This window comes from Hyaena hyaena, unplaced genomic scaffold, assembly GCF_003009895.1.
Source record: "Hyaena hyaena isolate Hyena2069 unplaced genomic scaffold, ASM300989v1 scaffold_156, whole genome shotgun sequence".
In the NCBI taxonomy this organism is placed as follows: Eukaryota; Metazoa; Chordata; class Mammalia; order Carnivora; family Hyaenidae; genus Hyaena; species Hyaena hyaena.
In genome coordinates this window covers 1,729,025-1,754,412 of record NW_024080788.1, presented here as the reverse complement: position 1 = coordinate 1,754,412, position 25,388 = coordinate 1,729,025, and the positions used below count along the sequence as shown (strand labels likewise).

At 36.7% G+C, this 25,388-nt stretch overlaps 1 protein-coding gene and 1 pseudogene across 1 annotated transcript in view; both read right to left on the bottom strand.

The window, feature by feature from the left end:
- Window positions 1-25,388, bottom strand: part of MCTP1 (multiple C2 and transmembrane domain containing 1) — a 517,686-nt gene that overhangs the window by 394,523 nt on the left and 97,775 nt on the right. The gene's annotated exons all lie outside the window — the stretch shown is intronic.
- LOC120236552 lies at window positions 21,365-21,514 on the bottom strand (annotated as a pseudogene).

Genomic DNA, 25,388 nt, shown 5'->3' with positions numbered 1-25,388 from the left:
CCACAGGTTCGGGCCTCATCTCAGGCCACACTCCAGCTCTGTGCTCACCAGGCACACGTGCCTTCCTTTCCGACTGCTCTGTGCTCTGGCTATCTCAGCACCTTTGCAAAAGGCTCTTTCTTCTACTCCAGGTATGCTAACTATTCTCCATTGTCTCTTCTCTGGTGGGACTGCTTGACCAAGCAGATTCCAGCTTTAACACTGTTTCCACAAGGGACCTTCTGTCACTTTCAGGGAGGCTAGGTCCGTAGTGTTTTGGCATTGAAGCACTGATCACAGTGGATGGTGATATACTGGGTGACTTTGATTCATACCTGTCTCCACAGTTACCTAAGTAACAGGAGGGCAGGGGCAAGGCTGTTTCGCTCACCAAAGTTCCTCCAGTGTTCCCTGCTGAGCCCATGCACAATGAATCCATAAATGCATTCACTCATTCTGTATACACTCCTTAAGTGATGAATGTCTGCCAGAAACCGGTAAGATGCTGGGGAAAGTGGACATAAACATTTCTGGATTCTGATCAAGGACTTCTATGAAAATAATCACACTTAATTACCAGGTCCCTTTAAGGAAGTCATAAGCAGATTTAAGATTTGATTATATGCACTAAGCTTTTTACAAGAGACAATATAGGATATGTTCATTAGAATATATTTTTATGGGGTGTCTGGGTGGCTCAGTCTTAATCGACTGAGCTCTGACTTCAGCTCAGGTCATGATCTCATGTTTCATGGGTTTGAGCCCCACATCAGGCTCTGTGCTAACAGCTCAGAGCCTGGAGCCTGCTTCTGATTCTGTGTCTCCCTATCTCTCTGTCCCACTTGCTATCTCTCTCTCTCTATCAAAAATAAACATTTAAAAAATTAAAAATAAAAAAAGAATGATATTTTTGTAACTTCTGCAAAACAGTAGTCAGGAATCTACTGTCTGCATCTAAGGCCCATGTACTAAATTTATCCGATGGGGAAAAAAAAGGTTCATTCTTGAGATGAATTTGTGTGCTTACTACTTGAATAAGAACTGTATAAATTTAAAATATTTTACATTTTCTTGGCTACCCATGAGGTCAGACTGAAGCTGAGCTCCTGATAATAATAATTAGTACAGTCTTACTATTTATTTTTCATCTATTTCTCTTCTCTAATTGATTTTCACTCTACTCTTTTTTAATTACCCGTTTCTGCATGTTTTAACACTACAAAATTCTTTACATCTGTTCTGTAAATAGGTGAGATTCATAAATAATAAATAAATATTTTTTTACATAATTAATTTTTCCAACATTAAGAGATTTAATTATTTTAGTATATGCTGTTTAAAACTATGCTTTTCATATACTGAGTTATTAAATATTATTCTACTAAAAACATGTAAAGATTTACTCTAGTTTCCATTCTGGTATCTATCTATAGTCTCATGGTATAAGTGAGATTACATATAAGAGTGGTATATGGAATCCAAATGTTGTTGTGAAACACACCTCTCCAACTTTGTAATTTAAAACAGCAATTGCCTTACTAGCTCAAACCTCAGTGGATTGGCAATTTGGACTGGGATCAGCTAGGCAGTTCTTTTGCTGGACTCATTCAAGCAGCTGCAATTAGGCAGCATATCAGCTGGGCCAATAAGAGTCCAAGAAGGTCTCACTCACATACAGAGGTGCTGTTAGCTGGGCCACAGGTCGCTAGCAAACTAGTAGGGCTTCTTCACACAGCAGATGGATTCCAAAAGCAGCAAGAAAAACACAACCTCAAGTTCTTTTCCCGTCAGGGCTCTGCTAGCAACACTTTACTATCATATATGCACTTAGTATCATATTCATCAAAGCAAATCACAGAGTCAAGCTCAGAGTCAGATGGAGCATTGATAAAGAGAGGTGTGATTACTGGAGGCTATCACTGTAACAATTTACTACGGAATATAATTAAGTAAAATAATCTTGCTTCTCAGTTTTCAAAATACCATTGCAGCTACTGTCTTCGACTAAACAGCAAGTAATCTCCAAGACAGCAATTGTCATTTATTATACCCTCTATATTACATTGTTTTTCTGGGATCTTAATTCACTTTTGCCTCATGGCAAAAGAAATGTCATTTTTCCCCCAAGTAGAAAAAAGGTTAGACTCAGACACTGAGAGATGTGAAAAATCAATACTTCATTAGATCAAGCATAGGTCCCATACCAGTGTGGAGAAATAAAACTGAAAAAAAATTATGTTTGCAGAAGAAATATGAATAGCTTCTATAACTATGAAAAAATATAGTCAATAATAATACATATTCTCAATTTTTCACTCAGGGGCCATAAATACCAAAAGATCACAAAGAACAAAAGAATAAAATATATAAAGTTGGTAAGCTGAGAATATTAATGACAATTATGACTTACTGTTTATAATTTGAGTTTTAAAAGGTCTGTGAAATAAACAAGTTTCCAAAGCCAAATGAAATATCATTGGGTTCAATGAACATTATAGTTTTCTGGCTCAATAAATCGAGAACAAATTATAGCCTGGTTTACTGTTTCAAACCAGTTTATTAAACATTTTCTATTTCAAAAAATAACAAACATTAAGATTCAGGCTTTAGCATCCACTTGGAAGTTTGCAATTAGAGTGGATTTCAGGGTGACTGGAGTAGGCTTCAAAAATCTGTCCCCAAACTACTTTATTGTCCCTACCTCCTGCATTGCACAAAACTACCCTCCAAGTGCCCTAAAACATGAATCCTTCACATGTATAAGTTTTGACAATCATGATTTCTATGCCTTGACATTCTTTCCCTCGATTTTCAATTTCATTCATTCTTTTTCTTGCTGAAGACCCAGAGAAATGTCACTTCCCGTGTAAATGCCCCCAAGCAAAGATATCTGCTCACTCACTTCTGTGGGTTCCCACAGGCTGTAGGTCCTTTGTGTTCCCAGATGGTTACCACCTCAGCTCCTTTGCTGGGTGGATAGCTCTGTCCATTCAGGAAGGGCCCAGATTAGATACCTCAGGTTCATGATAAGGTGTCAGCTCAAGCTATTTGCTCAGCTGAAGGCGGGAGGGTGAACTGGGATGAAGGAGGAGAGGAGAGGAGAGGGAAGAAAAAGGGAAGTTGATGAGAGGGAAAGGGTGGGGAGAAAGGAAGTTAGGGAGAAAAAAGATCAAGAAGGGAGGAAGTACTAAGAAAATCCAGGAAGAAGGAAGTTAGAGTGAAGGAGAAGTGAGGAACAGAAGCAGCATTAGCTCACAGAGAGCTTAAAATGTACCGGCTCTACGTTCTTACATACAATACTTTTTCAAATGTTTATAACAATCTTATGAGGTAAATACTATTATGATCCCTATATTATGGATAAGGAAACTGAGACATGGAGATATTGAATACCAAAATCTCACAGTTAGGAAGAGGAGGGGCAAGAGAATTCACAAAAGGTCTAGAACCCTCAAGCCAGAGGCAATCACCACTAAGTCTTCCTGCCTCATGGCAATCTGCCCTTGAATAAACAAAAAGTTTATTCATTCCATCTATTCATCAAAATAGCCTAGATTTTAAACCTCAGTTAACAAAAACAATTACTAAGCTAAGTGCTTAACTTACTCACTCACAGTTTGCAGCAGAAAATTTTCCCTGAATTCCTTCAGCATGATGCCTCAAGCTTACCTTCAGAGATGAAGTAAGCAACAACTTTATGAAGTCTAATGCTATGTTTGTCTCTGGCTTGTTGGTTATGACCTTGCTCCCTGCTACAGAAGGCAGGGAGCACTTCACAGGGGAGGTATAACCTAGTGATGATGGCCACTGGCTCTGAAATTATCTGGGCCCTACCTCAACTGTTAGGAACTATGTGGCATGTAAAGTTTATTGGATTCTCAAAGCCTTGGTTCTGTCATCAATAACGTAGTAGTCCTTAGCTCATAGAGTTGTGGAGATTACATGAGAAAATACTCGTAAAACACTTAGGATGCCTAGCACATAGAAAGTGCTCAATAAATGTCATCATCAAACAGTATCCCGCAACACAACAGGACCATGAAATTTCTTTAAGATGCGTATTCTAGGAAAGGCTTTGCCTCTCCTGAAGAGTCAACACATTTTCTTTTTTAAAAAATGTTTTGTTTATTTATTTTGAGAGAGAGAGAGAGGGGGCACCAACAGCGGAGGGGCAGAGAGAGAGAGAGAGAGAGAGAGAGAGAGAGAGAGAATCCCAAGCAGGGTCCATAATGTCAGTGCAGAATCCAACATGGGGCTCAATCCCACGAACTGTGAGATCATGATCTGAGAAGAAACCAAGAGTGGGATGCTTAACTGCTTAACTGACTGAGCTACCCAGGTCCCCTAGGACATACCTTTTTTTCATGGACATGGAGCTTCTTTTTTAGCTTTGATCACTACTAAGACCAGAGACGAAATTTCATGACAACTTTAGCAGCTCTATGGAATTCTGATGCTTGCTGATCTCTCATCTAACATTGCTTTCCATTCCATCTATGTTTTATTTCATCTTGATTATTTGTTCCCGTTGATATATACATTTTGTAAGCTGCTTCAAATGTTTGTAGGGTAAAACGAAAATAATAAATAAATAATTTTGTTTGTTTCCATGTGTGGTCAACCACCAGGAAAGACTGATTCCCTAAAGTTGGTAATATGCTGGTTCCTCCACCATAAAAAAAAAAAAAAAAGATGAACTAGATGATCTGTTTGCAACATAGTCTTAGAAATTGTTCAAGGCCTCAACACATGACTACTGAATTACAGGGAATATGGTAATGAAAGTCCCACCTATTAAAACCACAGCTCTAGATAATAATCATGCAAGTTTACCTGTTTTCAGACTGCTTCTAATTTATTTTTTAGAGAAGCATTTTCCTCATTTTTTAGGCATCTTTAGTATCCTTTCTTCACTCTCCCAGAAGAAAAGCTGTGCTGTGTCTGCTAGTGGGCTCACCATGATGGAGTACAAACTTTTCCATTAGACCCCCGCCCCATCACAGTGGTAATGTTTCAGGGGCTGGATAGCAATGTAGAGAGCACTGAAGCCAGCTGTGTTACTTTTTAGATGAGTAAGCAAGGTCCAGGGAGTTTGTATGATATGCAGATAGCAGCAGCAGAGCTAAACAAGAACATGAGTTCCTCAGTCCCCATCCAACCTCTTCTCATTGTACTCACCTGCAACTTTGTAGAAGAGCAAGAATAAAATGACAGAACACCGGATTAGTTACATATACAAAGAGGCATCTTTTCCTTCAGTTAGAGTTTCCACTCTAACACACCTTATTATAAAACAAACCATTTAAATAGAAATTCCAGAGGCACCTGTGTGGCTCAGTCTTTTAGCCTCCAACTCTTGCTTTCAGCTCAGGTCATGATCTCACAGTTTGTGAGTTCGAGCTCCACATCAGGCTCTGAGCTGACAGTCCGGAGTCTGCTTGGGACTCTCTCTCTCTCTCTCTCTCTCTCTCTCTCCTTCCTCAGTTTGCACACATGTACATAAATAAATAAATAGAAATACCATGGAACTGGTATATTGGTCAGGCAGGGCCTCTGAAAAGTTTAGGAAAAGGTCTGCTAATAAAAGGAACAGTCAACCTTCTCACCTTTCAGCTCATAAGATAACTATCACCCCTTCCTGGAGACCTTTGCTGACAATCCACTGAAGCAGCTGTCCTCAGGCTGTCCCCATCCCACCACCTGTCCCCTGTCAGATTACCCTCTGGAGTCTTCATCACAATGCACAATCATCTTCTCTATTTCTCACTTGATTTTTGTAACTGGCACTACCTCTAGAGTGAAATTCAGAACCTGCCTATTATCTGGATGATCATTTTTTATTAGTATCTGTAATGTATCTGGGCAAAGTAATGTAGATTACATTTTATTATATATACAAAATTATGTAGTCTATTTTATCTATTATCTTGTAATGTTTCTGGACCATCCCACTGTCAGTTATTTTCAATTAGATCCTTTTCTGAAACTAAAATTATAATTCTAAAAATGTAGTATGTGTTGAAAACCATTAGAATTATTTCTTTCAATATTCATATTATTTTGATATCAATTAAGAAGTGTAACTGTGACTGAATGCATTCACCAAAAAAGTTAGATCTTCATGTCAAAACCAAAATATAAATGCCAAGAATAGAAGAATTGATGCATGCATGATAATAGCCAGAAACATATGCTGCTCAAAACAAAAGAAAATAGAAGAAAATTATATTATTCCTAATGTCTTTGTAACCTAGGAACCGTTTGAGAAGATACTCAACATGGAGAAAGAGGGTTAGAGATTTACAGATATTTGCATGTTGTTCCTTCTGGCAGATGCAAATTTTTTAAGGAAATAAAAAGATCTACAACTTGCAGCATGTCCAATGAAAATGAGCACAGGTGAGAGCAAGATTTGTGTGGTACAGTACCTGTGTTTCTCACTCTGGGAACAAAACAGCTTCTTTATACATTTTTCCTCTTTTTTCCGAAACCATTTTAAGTCGAAGAAATTTTAAAAGGACTCTCAGAATCAACCTTATTAAAATATAAAAAGGTTACAGGTATTTTGAACCTGAACCCAGTTAAGAGGAATTCTTGCTACTGGTAGATGAATTTCTAGACAAAACATTATTTATAGCTACTTATTGGGAGCACAGGCCAAAAACTAAATAACAGCAAATCCACAGAAACTGTTTCTTGATGGGCAAACTAAGTGGCTATTAGCCCCATTCCCCACTAAATTATGATCTCCTTAAAAGCAAAATTGTCATTAACTCCTGCCTTATTATCTAGCACATAACCTGAGGCATAGGAGGGGTTAATAAGTCATTATGTTATATACCTGAAAGTAATATAATTGTAAAAGAAATAGTTGAATAATAAATGCATAAGAGAATATTAATCAACTTTCACATCTATAAGCTTTGTGTAAAAAAACAGATAATCCAGAGAATGATTATTTATGTTGTTTTAAAAAGACACAATTTCATGTATAAAGGAAACTTTACTATCATCTAGTCCAGACTCCTCTTCAAAACCGTCCCCTCATCATGAGCTAAATCACCTTTTACTTCAGCCTGACCTTCTGCTGTCTTCTAATCCCACTGCTCCAGGTGTGGCTACAGTTAATGGTAGGAAACTGCCTCATTTCTAGATAGGATTCTGCCCTCAGAAGAATCCTAATACATTCTTTTAAAAAATTGATATTTGTAAAAACTGTGTTTTGGGCAAGATGTTGCATTGTCCTGTTTTCCAAAGCTCCAGCTCTCGTTCATGTCTTTGTCTGCAATCTGAATCTTGCCACATGATGTGGAAGGTGTTCTCGGCCAATCAGTAATGGAAAACATAAGTGAACACAGTTGGCTAATTTATTATTTCTCTATATTCCAAAAGTAACCTTGTGAGGACAAAAGAAATCTTTCATCAAACTGGAAATTATTCTATGTAAAAATGTTTAAAACAAACTAATTTTGTTTTAAATCAAATTTTAAATAAAATTCATATAAATATTTAAATAAAATTTAAATATAATTTAAAATTTGCTAAAATGAATTTTGAGCATTTGAAATCTCAAAAACTAAAATATTTTTTTTAATCTGAAAAACAGTTTCCTCAATAAAGCTTTGGATCATGATTTTGCTTTAAGAACAATTTAATGAGACTGTGTGAGAAAAGACTGTGGATACCTTCCATGACTGGCAACTTCAGAATGGGGGTGTTTTCTATCACAGGAAGCACAAGAGGGACTAGAGTTATCTAACCTCATTGAGAACATCACTCGCTGCCCTTCACACTGAGACAGAGTGGTTTACCGATGCTATTTTCCTTTAAGTGGGATTGTATCAAATTGAAACTTTTTTCAGAAACTTACTCAGGCCTGCTAACTAAAATACATGCATTTTGACATTTTAATAAAATCTCATTAGTTTGGTTCCTATACATTTGGAATTTATTATTGGAAAGTTAGCCTTTGCTTTCATTATAGCCATCTGAAAGGATATGACCAAACAAAAAGTGTGAGGGGATTGCAATGGAAATATGCTGGTTACTCAAGAGAACAAGTCTTCCCACCCCCCAATACTTTTGAAATCCACTAACTACCCACAGTTACTTTGTGGATTAAATCAATGATACCTGTTTTACTTGATAACAACCCCCACAGGCTAGCACTTATTCATATCTTTGGGGGACTCTTGAATTCTGGCTCAATTTAGGTCACAGCTGGTAGTGTGCAAGGACTGAGAGTTGGCTTTCTTTTTCTCCCCCCTGAAGCAAAGGTCCATATGTCTGGCTTATGTTTTGCTCTTTTTTGCCATCTGATACCCAACTGTCAAGAGTTTCTTCACCACCCCTGACCTAGTAATCATTGCTTCTCTCATCTTTATGGTCTTCTTGATTTCCCCTCCCCTCATTTCCTTCCTTTCTTTTATTCTTTTATTTGGGGGAGGGGAGGGGGCGACTGGTACCAGTGCTGGTTTTCGTATAAGAATTTAACTTTTACCTTCATTAAAATCAATATTTGATTAAAACAGATCAGACACACTTATGGGAGGCAGTAAAATGCCAGCTAAAAGATTTTTCTTTAGAAAATTATTGGTGAAGGGGCGTCTGGGTGGCTCAGTCAGCCGACTGGCTCAGGTCATGACCTCACAGTCCATGGGTTTAAGTCCCATGTCGGGGCTGTCAGCACAGAGCCTGGAGCCTGCTTCAGATTCTGTGTCCCCCTCTCTCTCTGTCCCTCCCCTGCTTGCTCTCTGTCTCTCAAAATAAAATAAAGACATAAAAAATTTTAAAATAAAGAAAAATTATTGGTGAAGACTTTAAGAAAATAGGATCTGAATAAACACAAGAAGACTTTATGTTTTGCTAGTCTCCATTTTCAACACTTATGACCACAGTTACCTGCTGAACAGTTAGAAAATGTTTTTTCACAAGAGATACTATAAACTAAAGGAACTAAAACTTTATTTCTTTTACATATTTTCAAAATTTCTTTCTTCATCATTGACTCAAACTGATTTGTGTTTAGAATTATCCTCATCTTGTTTTTAACTCAGATAACAGTCTAAAAGCTTAAATGTAGGTTTCATGAAGGCTGTACACAGAGTTAACTTTAGTTGTTAGAGATTTTCACAACACAGACTTTAGCTCAGTCACTGTCTCCAGAAAGACACCATGTGATTCTCCTAATTGCCAAGTCTCCCGTTAACAAGAATCATGGCTTATCATGATGAGTCCCTATTGTTAGTACTAATTTGAACTCCCTGCCAAGAAACAAAGCTAACAGGAAAAATAATAACTTTTTAAAATAGAACTTGTGCTTATAATTAGGAATCAAACATGAGATTTCTGCATAAGGAACAACTCCTCAGCACACTTGGAAATTTTATCTCAGATTAGATCCTATGTCACATTTCCTTACAGACCTATGTGAACAAAGTCTTTAGTTCCCAAAAATTGAAAATTATCATGGTTTTTTGTTCCATTGTTACAGTCACTATGGGTAAAGAAACAAAATAAATATGAACAGGGACTGTGGACCAAGAGCGCAAGAGTTGTAAACTTCACTTCCACTTACCAAAAACTTAACAAAGGCCCATTTCCAATCAAAACTTGGAATCTGTTTGCATGGAATCAATGAGAAGGAAAAGAGCTCACTGGGTCCTGGTCCAGGATTGCTCCGGACCATTGACATTGGGCCCCCTGTGTGTAGCGTGAAACCCTGATGACTCACTAACATGAAATAACATTTTAAGAAGTGACAAGTGCAGTGGCAAGGTGAGCGATAGTAACCGTGCAGCTTAAAGTCATGGAGTGGCTCAAGCTCATGAAGAATAATCTAGTGCTTTAAGTGCAATGATAGATGTGGAAGAGAAATATCAACTACAAACATCACTGTGCAAATGGAAGATAGTATATTTCCCAATGACAAAAGGAAAGACAAAGCCCAATGTCAAAAAGGAGCACAAGCATGGGTTACTGAGAATCTTCTCTCCCCTGCCCACCACAACCACCACGTATCTCAGGCAGTCGCTTCTTGCTCAGGATGCCCGCCCACCGCGACACTCTGTCTCATTCTTGGCAGCAAGACTCAGAAAAACCACGTGTAGCTTGGGACACCTGACAGGCTCCACCCTTACCAACAGGCTCAGAGGTTTTAACAAAAACTTCTATTTACCAGGCCCCAAATTGGCCCAGTTCCCTATAAACAACAGACTTTACCATAAATTTGTAGAATGAACTGTTCTACGTAAGTAAGTACGAACTGTAGGAAACAGGACCTCAACTCCTCAGATAACAAAAGGAGTATTTTTTATATTTTCACCATTTTTGATGAAACTTCCTAAAATGGAGCATCCTTTCTTGATATCTGTTTTCAGTATATAAGCTAATGATGAAAACTCAAACTTTTGCTGATGGCTGTAATGTCATATTTTCATTCTTCATTTTCATAACTAACACAACAATTATGTCTCTGTTTCCTGCTTTCCCTTTTCCCTCGACATTAGGCTGTACCATCTGCTTGTTCTATATACACGTTGTTTGTGTGACTTGTCATGCATTTCTGCCCAGAGCCACACATACACAACCATGGAGGGCTTAGTTGGCTTGTACTTCCTATCTGGCCTCGGGATCAGAGCTGGCTCTTCTGTTCCTGATGCCAAGAGGGATTAACTTGCCTCACCTCCTTGAGCCCGACCAGGTTGGCCCCCTGGAATGGATCAGAGAGGGAAGAGGAATATGCAGATGCCCAGCCTCCTAAAATTGTGAGAGAAACAGAAGAGAATGGGAGGAAAAAATAGTAATAAACAGCTTGCTCGGGACTGCACATACACAAACTTAAGGACTAACCATAAATCACACACGGGTGGTATATTTATTGCTCGGAGGGAATAGTTAGTTGGAGGTCTCACCTGAGGGGAGGACGCTCCCCTAAGACTGTCAATAGGGACTCTAGTCCGGCTGTCACAGTGGGGCCACCCAGCCAGAAGACTGGATGTTGTGATACCCGATTTGATGCATTTAGCCTTCTTTGTTCTTCTCTATACTTCCCTATCTCTTTATATATACTTTAATTGTTTAATTCCTATATTCCCTTTCCCTTATAATGAATAAAGTTTTCCTCAACCAAACAGAAAGTGTGGCTATTGTGAATAACTATTATTCAGAACACTGCTGTCCTAGAGCCAGCCTTTAGCAGGACAAGCTCCTTATATACTGCTGGTTCAGATCAGCTTTGGAAAAGGAGATAATAATGTTATATACGTTGGGTCCCTAAGTAAAAATTAATGAATTATATGTGAGGCCTAAGCATAGAGACTTTGATTTTAGCTGAGAGCTTTCTCATTATCAGTCTTACCCAATTGTTTTTGGATTAAAACACAGATTTCAAGTTAACAAAAACGACAACAAAATCCAATTTATGAATAAATTGAATATTATTCTCCTAGGACATATGATTGCCACATCATTTTTGATGACCACAAAAGTATTAGAATTATTTAGCATTTCCTCTAAGAAAGTAAAAAGAATACTCAGGCACACTGACCTTCTGTTTCATATGGCTAAAGCCTAGAGGATCTAAAAATGATGCCATAGAAAGAATAGATATGTATATGAAATACTGCATTAAGCTTATTATCATGTGACAGCATCTGAAAGGACCATTAATCTATAGCTCCAATGGAGAAGGACCTAAGAGTTAAATATAGTCCATTACTGACACCACCTCGGACTCTCTCTAATGCTCTATTTCCATAATGATGTCAACCCATTTCTCCACTTACCTGTCTTCCCCTCTGGCATCTCTATTAGGATTAGGAGATCCTACCATTTGCCATGTGTTTTAGTGTTCAGGCAGAATCCTTTCCACTCAGCTGTGGTATCGTACCTGACTCTTCCTCTCTGCTCTAGCCTTTGACTCAGTGCCTCCAACCAGAGACGTCAACACTCCCAGAACATCCTCTAACCACTTTCCACTTTCACACACACACACACACACACACACACACACACACACACACACACACGCAACATCCTTGTTTCCCTCCCTAGACAACCAACCATTGCAAATACCAGCACATGTTTAAATCTTTACTGACGAATACTCTAGGTTAGAACCAAAGATAATACTTTGCCCTTTATCTTTCCTTAAACCAAAACAGTATTAAAACAAAACAAAAAAAAGCTTTGGAATATGAATGCAATTTACACCAGTTTTTAAAAGTCTAAAATCATTTAATATAGTCAAAATAGCAACTGAAGAAAAACTGAAATAAAGCCTAAAAATAATGTCACTTGCTCTCCACCACCCTAGTAAGACTCAATGGAAATTCAAAACTGAGAGATGATTTGGTTTTATTCCTGATTTAAATCTGATCAAAACACCAGGATCATTTGAAATTCTATTCCACTATTTTTGCATCTTCAAATTAGGCATGGAAGGGAAATGAGCTTGGGCAGCAAGCCTCAGGCACATCAGACTGAACGCCAAAAGCCAGAGAAATGCATTCTATATGAAGGCTTCAAGATTTCTTGTGTATCCTGGGCCTTACCTCTTGGCTATTCTTCTGGACATTCATCACAAGATATATAGATAACATTTAGGATAATGCTCCGTTTAGAATCTAGGGAATGTTGCCAGATATGGGGGGAAATATGAACTTTAGAAAGTAGATAAATCTGAACCCAGAAAGTGAATCTAGACCTCTTTAGCTTCATTAATAAAGACTGCAGTGAAAATGCATTCCTTTGTTGTGCTCTTTTGGCAAATATACCTTCAGGGCTCGGTAGCAGGGGAAAGATGACATTCGGTTGAGGGGAAACAAAAGAAAACATAGCCACAGCCAGTAACAAAACAATATGCCATTATAGTAATCACTGTAAACATACAAGAAGATCAATGAACCCAAACTGAACCCTGGCCAGTTCATCTAACCAGCTCAACAGCCAAACACACAGTCAAGTGTGCCCAGGACAGACAGCAGGTTCAGGCACAGTGATACTGACCCTCAGAGATTTGTGTGTGCGGACAAAGGGAGAGAATAAAATAGAAGAAAATGCTCCCAAACATCAAAGTTTGCATGGGAGTTTGAAGAGCTCACTGTAATGTCCGTAAAGTTTTGAAGTAGTGAAAAATGTGTCCATGAATCTGCTCTGTAGTTCCCTCTCTGAGGAGTGATTAAGAGTCACTGAGCCAAAATGCTTCCCCATAAAGAGGAAATGGAGCTTTCAGTTGCCAGAATAGTCTTTAAGATTCTGAAGTCTCATTAGAAGCAGTCTTTGTTTTTAAGGAATTTTTTTTGTCCCCAAAGAGAATGAGTAATTAATGGCCTTTGAATTATCCATGCTTTCTAAAATCAAGATTTTTATTGTATTTCTAAAAACAATTAAGAGACTGTATTTTTATCTTCTCTGAAAACCATGCCTAAAAGAAATACTAAATAATTTTTAATGATGAAAGAAAGACTCTTTTTTCATAAAGTGCATTTAACATTTTATTCCCTTAGACTCGATATCGCAGCAGTGAGGCTGTGAACAGAGACCTTGGAGTTAACAGTGGTTGTAGTGCCATTGTTTTCGCTGTGCTGATGATATATTTGTGCACATCTTGTCACACTGTTACTCAGCCACCAACAGATATTAAATACACTGTGTCACCCCTCAAAGGTGAGCAAGGCACATGCCCAGGGCTTAGTGGTTTCTTGGGGTGCCTGGGTGGCTTAGTTGGTTGAGCATCTGACTCTTGATTTCAGCTCAGGTCACGACCTCACAGTTCGTGAGATCAAGCCCCACGTAGGGCTCTGTGCCTACGATGGGATTCTCTTTCTCCCTCTCTCTCTGCTCCTCCCCCTCTCACACTCTCTCTCAAAATAAATAAATTTAAACCAAATAATGAGAGCTAATGAAAATCAGAACGTCTAGAATATTGAAAAAATTAACTTTAACCATGATGAATCTTTCAGAATCGAAAGAAGCTCACAGGTTTGGGGTGATACAATCAAAAGTGCAGCACACTGGGCAGCAAAATGAAGTTTTTATGCCAACAGAAACCTGAAACCAGGAAATCATTCCCAACCTTTGAACCCATTTCTACTAGATGTTAATTCCTCTGGTATTCATTTCCTCATCTGTGAAATAAAGGAATGGAATTAGAGGAACATTCTGCCTTCCAACACAAAGAGTAAGGCAGCTGCCACTGCATTTACATACTAATTAAGTATTTTTTGGCTTACATAAGTTAACTTCCTCAAAATGAAATTATCCAGGATCCTAACTAGAAACTCAAGGACTGGGTTGTGCAATTATGGCAAACAGCTTATTCAATCATGCAACTGAAAGTCTGAGGATGTTGCCCAAAATTCCTACACAGAGCAATTTTTAAAATAAATGAATCAACAAAGAATGATGAAAGTTAGAGCACCGAGAATACTGGAAAAATTAACCTAACCATGATGTTCCTTTCATAATAATATTAAATACCAGAATTGTTGTTTAAAAAATGGAAAGTGTATCCATGATGAGTCAATTTGTGATAATTTTGTCTTTTCCATAATTTATTAGGGGAGAAACTTGATGAAGTTAGGGGAGAACCTGGATGAAAACTTAGAGAAGTTTTCTTTTTCAATACATACAGGGAAGTTGGTTTAACTGCAAATATGATAAAGTTATAATACGGTTTATAGAGAAGACAGAGGTTATCACAATTTAGGGACTTTCTTTGTAAACAGAAAGCATAAGCCTGTATAATTTTATAGTTAATATAGTCAATGAATGTGAACAGAAACAAAAAAGATAACATTAAGAATATAAACACACCATTAATTATTAATAAAGTCAAATTTTCCTTTTAAGCCTTTGCTTTAAAGAAAAGTATTAGCTATTCAGAGTTCTATTCATAAGCAGTGTATATAGAAGAATAATTAGAAAAATAAGCAAGGGTTGCATGATTAGAACATAAAGACACAGGTGAGGAGATGTTGAACTACAGTTAAAGGCATTTTGCAGAGGTCAATGTTATAAGGAGGGAAAGGCAGGAAATAACATATAATTTATGGAAAATCAGGCTCAGCACATTCTTATGTTCCAAGGAAGAGTTTTGCCAAAATTGTTGAACTCATATTCACCTAATCACCTTGCACATAAAATTTGCTAAAGCATATATTTAACATGTGAAAAAAATTGGTAGGTCAATGATTATTTTGCTTTTTCATGGCTGAGAGGGAAAGTAAGGATGGAAATAAGTTACTTATACCTTAATCCTTAAAATATGTAACTTTGAGCCCTAAAATGGAGCTTGTAACAAATTTAGGATTTTAATCATATTCCAAAATCACAACCTACGTACAAGATGGTAGAACCCATTAAACTGCACAGACCCCAAAGCCATGGATGGAGACCAAAACTGCACATTAATTATACCAGGCAGAATTATAAGATGGCCCCCCAAATTCTTGCCCCCTGGTAATCATGACCCACATAATGCCTTTTCCTTGAATGTGGGAAATCTGTGAATATGATAGAGTAGGCTTTCCCTTGCTTTGGTTCCACTATGTGATGAAGGAGATAGATAATACTCCCTTGCTTACATAATACTATATAAGGGTGGTAGTAACAGACTGAAGAGAGTCTTCTCTGGCTGGCTTTGAAGACATACGCGGCCATATTGTGAGACTACCACATGGCTAGGCCCTCAAGTGGTTTCTAGGAGCTGAGAGCAACTCCTGGCTGACAGCCATCAAGACAGCAGGGACCTCATTCTCCAGTCCTAAGGAACTGAATTCTGCCAATAACCTCACCGGACCTGGAAAAGTACCCTGCGATCCAGGTGAGAACCACAGTGTGTCTTACATCTTGGTACAGCCCAGTGAGATTCTGAGCAAAGGGCCCTGAGAAGAGCCGACATGACTCCAGACCCATGGGAAATGTGAGGTAATAAATTTGTGTTGTTTTAACTTACGTTGATGATAATTTATTACATAGCAAAAGAACAGTAATGACCAGTACTTGGCTGTCCATGATACGTTTCAGGGCCAACAAACACAACTCCCAAGTGATGATCTGAACTACAAAGTAAATTAGAGAATTTTGAATCAAATGCCTGAACCGTTTTGGAAATCTCTTTTGTGGGTTTTAATTACATGGCACATGCATTATACAGCAGTGTGGATACGTGGGCCTCAGTTTAAGCAATGATGCCTGTTCTCTACCTACGTCAACTCAAACCAGACCTGGTCACAAACACTACTTTCCTGGCACTGACATTTTACAGTATTTCCTTAAAATTCTCATTTGCTTTATTCCCAGCTACACTTACACTGGTTCTGAGGATAAAAAAACAAATAAAGGTAGATTAAGTGACTCACTAACAAATACATTCCTAATGACATTCCAGTATGAGAAACCTGGGCTTTTGTTACAATCTGTTCATTTATTGTAAATATCTTTGCCTCCTCTTGTAATTAACTGTAAATGTCCAAAAAACATCAAAGGTTTTTATATCCATGTCACTGGTCACGTAAAGCCACAAAACCAAATATTTCAGCACACTGAACAGGCAATAAAATATAATGTCCTCAATATCTGATATACAGATGAAACTTTAATAATTCATATATTCTCATGCATTCATGGCTGGTCTTTTATTAATTCATATTTTCTCATGCATCTGGCTTCCCAGAGCAGTCAAGCTCACTGGGAAGTTTTATTTGAGATGTGACTAAACACTTAACCACAAAACTCTCATACTGCCTCTGTAAGATGCTCAGTGTTGCAATTATTAAGGTAGACTAAGGGCCCCCAATACTTTTTGAAGCACACATGTGAAAGTTCTAAATAAGTAAGAACAAGTCTATATATAAATAAATGAGAGTTATACTTTTTTGGAGTTAAAATGATCTTGAGAAAACCTATGGAAATCCAAATACATTATAAAGTAGGTGATAGGTATTAGAATATATTAATCAATTGACTAGCTCCTGTCTTGCTAGAAGGGGGTGTTTCTGTGAAAGGCCCAGGAGAGCTAAGAGACAGGATAAAGGTACTGGGCCCTGGGGTGCCCTGCAGATAAACCGAATACTACATGATTACTTGCACTGCCTCTAGATATAAATATGACATAGAAAAATAACTTTCTAGTTTATGTTATTCTATCAAACTAATTCAGCTGCCCATATAGAAATCCTAGGAAGAGAAAACGTTAGCACCTTGGCCATGGTCAGTGATAGTGATAGGGCTAGAGGAGACAGGTAATAAGCATTTAATCTATTTTTTTCAAATTAAGAAATAACAACTAAATATATCATTAAAAATACTAGGAAAAAAGTCTACAAGTTCTGGTCATGAAAAGTAGACAATGCACAAGCAAAACCATCGCAACCACGGCCAATCCTAATTTCTCATATTTGGAATCAAAAATATGATTATGTAGGGCAGGGATCAGCAAATTATATGGCTCATGGCCAATTCAGCCAGCTGTGTGTTTTTGTGAATAAAAATATACTGAAACACTGCCATGCCCTTTTCTTTATGTATTGCTTGTGGCCGCTTTCCTGAAACGATGACAAAATTAAGCAGTCATGACAAGAGACTGCATGGTCTGTAGAGGCTGAAATATTTACTATCTGATCCTTTATGGAAAATGCCAACCCCTGTTGTAGCTCATCTAAATTAGTATTTAGTCTAAGCCTATATCTTCTTTACCTACAACTCCTAGAGGAAACTGTACATGACCCTATTTAAAGAAAGTCCTTAGTTAAGTAAATAAATAGAACTGACACTGGGGGTCTGGGGGGCTTAGTCAGTTAAAAATTCAAGTCTTGATTTTGGCTCGAGTCATGATCTCATTGTTAGTGTGATTGAGCCCCGTGTCTAGCTCTGTGCTGACAGTGCGAAGACTGCTTGGGATTCTCTCTCCCTTTTTCTCTGCCCCAACCCCCAAACACTCATGCTCTCTCTCAAAATAAACAAACAGTTTTAAAAAAATGGAACGGATGTTAACTGTGCAAAATTAAAATGTTATGAATTGAGCCTAGCTGTTGATTCCATAAAGACCCAAACAATATGAACTATGAGATCTTGCTCTTTTTTTTGTAAGCATTTCCAAAATGATAAACACATCTCATTGGTATTTTCGGTCATTACATATCATTCATTTACTGCAAATATTGAGATTTTAGTCATGAAACATTTTTTGATGGATTTCACTTTTCCACAGACCTCTATGTAATACAATGCTGTATAAACATTTTATAGCCCTCTGTGTACAAATTAATTCCAGCACCTGGCTCAGAGGAAAAAACAGAGTGAAAATGGAAATTTTAAAAAGTCATGATAGCTTTTGAAATTATAAGATATATTTTTGCAATAAGTATTAAAATATATTAAAACTAGTATATTTTAAAGATATGATTATCAGAGATCTAGGGGAAAAAGGGTTATGGCAAACCTACTTCCAGCATTTTCTAAAAAGCATATAGTTTAAAAAGCACATGTAGTTTTAGATAAATGTTTAAACTCAAAAGCAAACTATTAAAACTCAAATATATTCTTTTCTATAGTGCAGAATTTTTGAGTTTCTGATGAGTGTTTATCCATATCCTTGACATGATTATTTTTTTAAAAAGTGTTTGATGGTACCTATAAGCAATCATCCCAATTTACAACCATGTGAAAGTAGAATGATACCACATCCAGAGAAGAATTCGAGTTAGAGTGCATGATTTTTATGACAGGTTGTCAATTTCATAAAAGAATCTGTCTGTTCATCTAGTGTACAAAATTCCAAACCACAACACCATGTCACCAAATATGCCTTCAGAGAGTTCAGCCAACACTTTGAATCTCAACTATTCAAAAGTTCAGAAAACCTATCTGACATCTGCAATATTTAAGAGATTCAATAGGCTAAGATAATATTTTCTCTGGCTTCTCTGAGCCCTTTTAATAAATTAATTCAATAATTAATCCAATCATTCATATGTCCAACATCACACACTTTCTGATGACCCACTAACTCCCAGGTATTTTAGCTGCTCTACTGCTATGTATGCAAGCTCAAAAGAAACAGAGTGCCATATTTTATTCCCAAGAAGCATTTAAGTACCATCATACATACCTATGTATGATGCAAGAAAGATTCTAAGGATAAAGGAATGAGTAAAACAGGAGAATGGTCTAAAACACTGGTGTGCACAGAATCTGGAGATTTCATAAAACATACAGAAGCCTGGCTCCAACCTGATCCACTGGATCAGAACTTCTGTTGGTAGCACCCATGACTTTGAATTTTGCAAGTTCTACTTAGGATTCTCGGGCACACTAAAGTTTGAGAGTCATTTGTCTGAAAGATGTACCATACAGCAAAAAGGAAAGTACCATGAATAAAATGCAAATACATTTTATTTGCAACAAGAAAGCAACAAGTTCAGAGAGCTCTTCTCTGAAGAGACAGCCTTGAAGCTAAGTCTTAATAAATGAGAAATATACCAAGCAGATATGCAGGCAGAGGTAGATCATGTACAAAAGAAATAATCAATGTGAAAATAATCTCATGTGAAGGCATGAAAATAGCATGGTATGTCTGGAGAATCCCAAACAGCTAAGTATGGATGGGGGGAATGCAAGGGGAAAGCCCAGGAGAAGAAATTTTAAAAGTAAACAGAAGAAGCCAGACCATGAACAAACCTATGTGCACTGCTAAAATTTCTTATTTGATCCATAGACTATGAGGGAGTTACTGAAGTTTGGTAATGAAGGGAGTGACATTATTAGACAAATTGCAAACAGGAAAGAAGAATTCCATGGAAGGAGATAGGTTGTTCTGGTGAGAAATGATGAGTACATGAACTAAAACAGTAGCATTCAGGGGAAAAAGAAGGACAGATAAAATAGATTTTTAGGACGCAGTAATGATGTATCCATATGATAAAATAAATCGTCAAGAGAGAAAGAGGAAAATTACTAGTTTCTAATTTGGGAAACTGACTAGATTATGCATGTTTTGGAAACAGGAATAAAAGCTAACATTTATAGAACATAGCTATGTTCTAGGACCTCTGAGAGATTGTTTATTCAATTCTCATTCAACAGATCAGGAAACTGAGGACAGAAACATTCAGTAACTTGCACGAGGTCACCCAACTAGACAGTGACAACGTTAAGATATGAAGCCAGACAGTCTGATGTTACAACCTATTCTATTAATTACTCTGCTATACTCCCATAGTTAGATAATCTAGAGAAGCAGAGGGGAATTTAGGAAGCAGACTTAGTTTTGTAGGAAAGGCACTGTGGTCCATTGGGAAAACATGCCGAGATGTCATGGGCAGTTGAGAATGTGCATCTGGAGGTGAGCAGAACAGTCAACAGGCATTTAGAATTGGAAGTCATTTAGGATGTAAGCAGTTTGATGCTGCTGGTGTAAAGGAGATGCCGAGTAAGAACATCTGAAGTGAGAAGAAAAGTAGCCTAAGAACAGCATCAATATTATTTTCAAGAAAGACATTATAATGTAATATTCTATTTAGACAGATGTGGATTTATATCTATTTATCTACATATTCCATTATTTTTTAATGTTTCTATATTTTTGAGAGAGAGCACGATTGGGGTAGCGGCAGAGAGAGAGAGAGAGAGAGAGAGGGAAAGATGCTCAGAATCTGAAGCAGGCTCCAGGCTCTGAGCTCTTAGCACAGAACCCGATGTGGGACTCAAATCCATGAACCTGAGTAGAAGTCAGATGCTTAACGGACTGAGCCACCCAGGCACCCCTCTATATATTCCATGATAAACAGAATTTCATTTCTTTGAGAAGGCTGCCTCTTAGTATATTTTTGAATAAAGAAACGAAACAATTACTTGAACTGGGTTTTTCAACACTTCAGTGTTGGCCTAAAATTACAGGAGAGGAACTTATAGAAGGAGTTAAAGTAATATGACTTCTTTCAGATCATTTATGGTCTATGAGGGAAACAATCAGGTTACCACATATGTGGCTAAATCTACAGACTTTTACGTCAGCAAGATTTTATCAAACTATTTTTAAAGGGTTATTTTAAAAAGACTCATTATATTGCTATGAGACATCTCACCCAAAATATTAATAGGATGCCATGATCCAATGGGAAAATGTGAAAGCTGCACATACGTCATTTTGGTGGCAAGGAAAATTTTAGATTACTTTCATTCTCCCAACTTCAATAATGGCTGACTTCGTTCTCTAACAGTAAGGTTCCTTGTCACTATTACCATTTATCTGTCAAGTATGAACATTACTTAACTTCATGATTTTTCCCTGAGGATTTACACATAAACCTGACGGCATCATTTGGCACCATTTTCTGGCTCTGTTCAGCAAAGGCACAATATTAGCAGGAATTAGGATTAAATATTAAGTCACATTTTAAAAATGGCCTAATCTAGAAAGCCATATTAGAAATATCATTCTTTCTCTTCAAATAAGTCTATATTATCCAATTAGCAATAATTGTGCCTCGGATAAACCTCACTGGCTACGATACTGCCACTGCACAAAGCTAAGTCTATGTTATCCAGACCTTCAAAATTTCAATTTTACGGACTTAAAATATACATAAGAATTTTAAAAATTTATACATCAAAATTTGTTTTCTCTATATACAAATCTACCCAAAGCACACTCTTCTGATTATCATTTTACCCCAAAATATCTTAACTTTGTATTTACTTTTAAGGAGTTAAAGATTTAGTGCAGTGGAGAGAATCAGAAAGCCCAAGTTTGTGCTAGGGCCTGGCACAGTGCCCGTCACCCAGTCGATGATCTTAACTATTGAATGAACATGGCCTCAGTTGCCAAGGTGACAGATACATAATGACTTTTTGGGTTAGACAGATAACATATGTTAAATGTGCTATGGTCCCAATACAGACACCATGTGTCTGATGTTTTTTATTTGGTATTAACTAAACAGTAAAAATCTATCCTTTATTATGGAAGTATTGTAATGTTCTTTTGGTTCACTCTTGGAGAGGAAATCCCTTCACTATCGCAAATGAAAAGAAAAAAATAAAACATCAACATATAAAATAATGTCATTATATAAAGTCGTAGTATTTCTTACCAGGTGTTGAGCAATAGTGTATATTCAGTAGTGTACAAACCTTGTCTGGACATTTAAGTACCTAGAATTTTTATGATTTGCTACTCTGATTTGAGAGATGTGTCATATCACAGAAATTGTACTTATTTGTTTTAAGGCAATTAAATGTAGGTATTGTCCTTTTAATGATAAAATAGAATTTTGTTGAAATAAAACTTGGTCTTTTTTCCTCAGTTTGCTCCCCTTGCAGGAGTTTCTCTATAGGAAAAAAAGATGAACCTATGAAAAAGCACATGACTGGTTTTGTAGCACTAATTAGCTCTGTCTTCAGGCATATTCATAACTTTTTGGATCTCATTTCTCTCTCTGTAAAAAAGGAGGATTTAATTAAACGATAGTAGAGAATCACTAATTTTCTCTTAATTTAAATCTGTCACATTAATTACCTCCTGCTTTTATTTTGAAAAGGTACTTTTCTTACACTTTTTCTAGTTTTAAGAAGTTGTGATTAATGTACTGTAATGCCAATCAATTTTTATTTTCTCTAATTGGTAACTCTTTGAAACTCTTTGTATCTATGATTTATTACTTCTGAATGTGAGTTCATATATTTTATTTTCCATGACTTCATAGTGAGTCAGAAAAGGAACCAGCCCTGCTATAAAGTGATGGTGTTCCTGAGCTCTGCATAATTTTCTCTGAAAATACACTGAGCTTTTTTCCTTTATCTTCGTCAAAAGAGTATGAAATTAAAGTGGTAGAATTACTGGTTTCCATCAAAAGAAAGACGCACTTGTATAAAACATTTAACTCACATTAAATTTTCTATTTTATTTTTTTACTACTTTCCTTCTTTATTCATTTTCGAGACAGGTTTACAAACAGGCCCTTAGCAAATTTTCACTTTCCATTTCTGCAACAGTAAGTATCTTGAGGTTTTAAACTCTGAAGTTCAGTATAGAGGGTGGGATTAAAGAAAACATTTGCTAGTAAATCTCTTCCAAAATAAAATGTTTCATACAACAAATTAATAGTTAAATATCCAAGCACAATTATGTCACCAACTCTCTAATTTGCTTACTCATAATTCTAGGGTTATCAGATAAAATACAGGGTGTCTAGTTAAAGTTGGATTTCAGATGAACAGTGAATAAAGCTTTAGTATAATATGCACATAATTTTTAGAACATATTTATACTAAAATGTATTGTTATAAATGATTACTATATTAAAAATTATTACCATTTATCTAAAATCTAAATTTAACTAGGTGTCATAAATATATTATTTGTTTGGGACTTTCTGGGCATGTATAATATTATAATAGTGGTAGGTAAATGTCACTATATGATTGTCAAAACCCATAGAATGTACAACACCAAGAGTGAACCCTCATGGAATCTAAGGATCTAAGTGGTATGTAAATATGGGTTTATCATTTGTAACAAATGTACCACTGTGATGAGGCATGCTGATAGCAGGGTTCATGGGAAGGGGGGAGAGGGATTAAATGGAACTCTGTACTTTTAGCTCAATTTTGCTTTGAACCTAAAACCACTCTAATAAAATAAAGTTTTCAGTTAAAAACAAAGAATCTGTTGAGAGACACATTTAAAGATCAGGAGCATTTAGATTTTTTTTTAATTTTTATTTATTTATTTTGAGAGAGAGAGTGTGGAGGAGGGGCAGAGACAGAAGGAGAGAGAGAATCCCAAGCAGGCTCCACACTGTCAGCAAAAGCCCAATGCAGGGTTTACATTCACAAATCATGAGATCATGACCTGACCTGAAACCAAGACTTGAATGCTTAAGTGACTGAGCCACCCAGGTGCCCCTAAAGATCAGGAGTATTTAAAGGAAAATGTAAATAGACCAAAAAACTGTTCCACAGGTAGAAGAAAAGACAACTGAATCTCTATTGGATTAAACAGAATTGCCTATCCGTAGATATGTTATTTTACATTGCTCTTGTTCATCTATAATTTAAAGAGTTATAACTAAGCTTCATAGAATCAGAATCAAATGACCCTGAAAGATATTTCTAGAATTGAAAAAATGCGCTGAAACACAAATATTATCCTACCCTGTTTCTAGTTTCCTTTTATAGTTTCTATAGTTAATTCCAGGAGGAGAAACCAGTAAGGAGCTCATGCATGATTCACCTTTTCCTGAAAGTCAGAATTAGAGGTGAACCAAATCTGCTTCAGTAACTTCTACAATTTTATGATTATTTCTCTTCTACTCCTGAGACCCTTTCTTGTTTTTCAGTAATATTATGGAAGTTTCTTTTGAAAAATGCAAAAATAATAGCAACATTTTTCTCTTCTTCTAAGGAATTAGGAATTCACATTTGGTAAGCCCTGTTGAAAGTAATTAATCAAGTATTTTTTTAATGGAACATAATTATAACACATTTTTAAAAAACGGAACACAACTATAAATACTTTTTGACATAATCTAATAATTTTATACTTCCATTTTTTAAAATACTCTATGTTATTGCATACTTCACCTTAAATTTACATTGATAACAGCTAGACATTGTTTTAGGACAGAACATATTTTAGGACTAAACATATTTTATCTAAATAATAATGATTCAATATTCCAGGGGTGCTACAGTGGCTCGGTTGGTGAAGTGTCACACTGCAGCTCAGGTCATGACCTCACAGCTGACTTTGAACCCTGCATGGGGCTTTCTAGCCTGGGCACAGAATCGCTTTCAGGTGCTCTGTCTCCCTCTCTCTCTGCCCCTCCCCCACTCATTCTCTCTTCCTCTCTCAAAAAATCAAAACATATTTTAAAAAATATTTCAGAAAGAATGGTTAAATATTCTGAATGCTATAAATTCTCAAATCTATTATCAATTTGATATATTACATATTGAACATCACCATTTGATGATACAGTATTCTGCTGGACTGATTTAATCCCTTTTATAGTTATAGTTTCAAAATACATGTATATTAAATGCTAATGGTCTTCACTTGCATGTACATCTGTCTTTAGTCACTTAATGGTCTATATTTTTATTTACTTTAATCTAGCAACTATTTATAAAAGGAATTATAATAGTCAATGTGGTAACAGATGCTGAACATAACAAGTGGACTAACTCAACATAAATCTATTTCTCACTTTCTAATGTGAATGTTCCTAGTTGGCAGGTGGCTTTTCTCTATATGGTTATTCAAGGACACAAGTTCCTCCCATTTGGTGGCTCTGCCATCCCAAGGGTCTTAGGGGGAGTGCCTTGCATCCAGCTGACAGAAAGAGGGAGAAGGATGGATAAGGCACACCCACTTTTTAACTGCCTGTACCCAGAAGTCACAT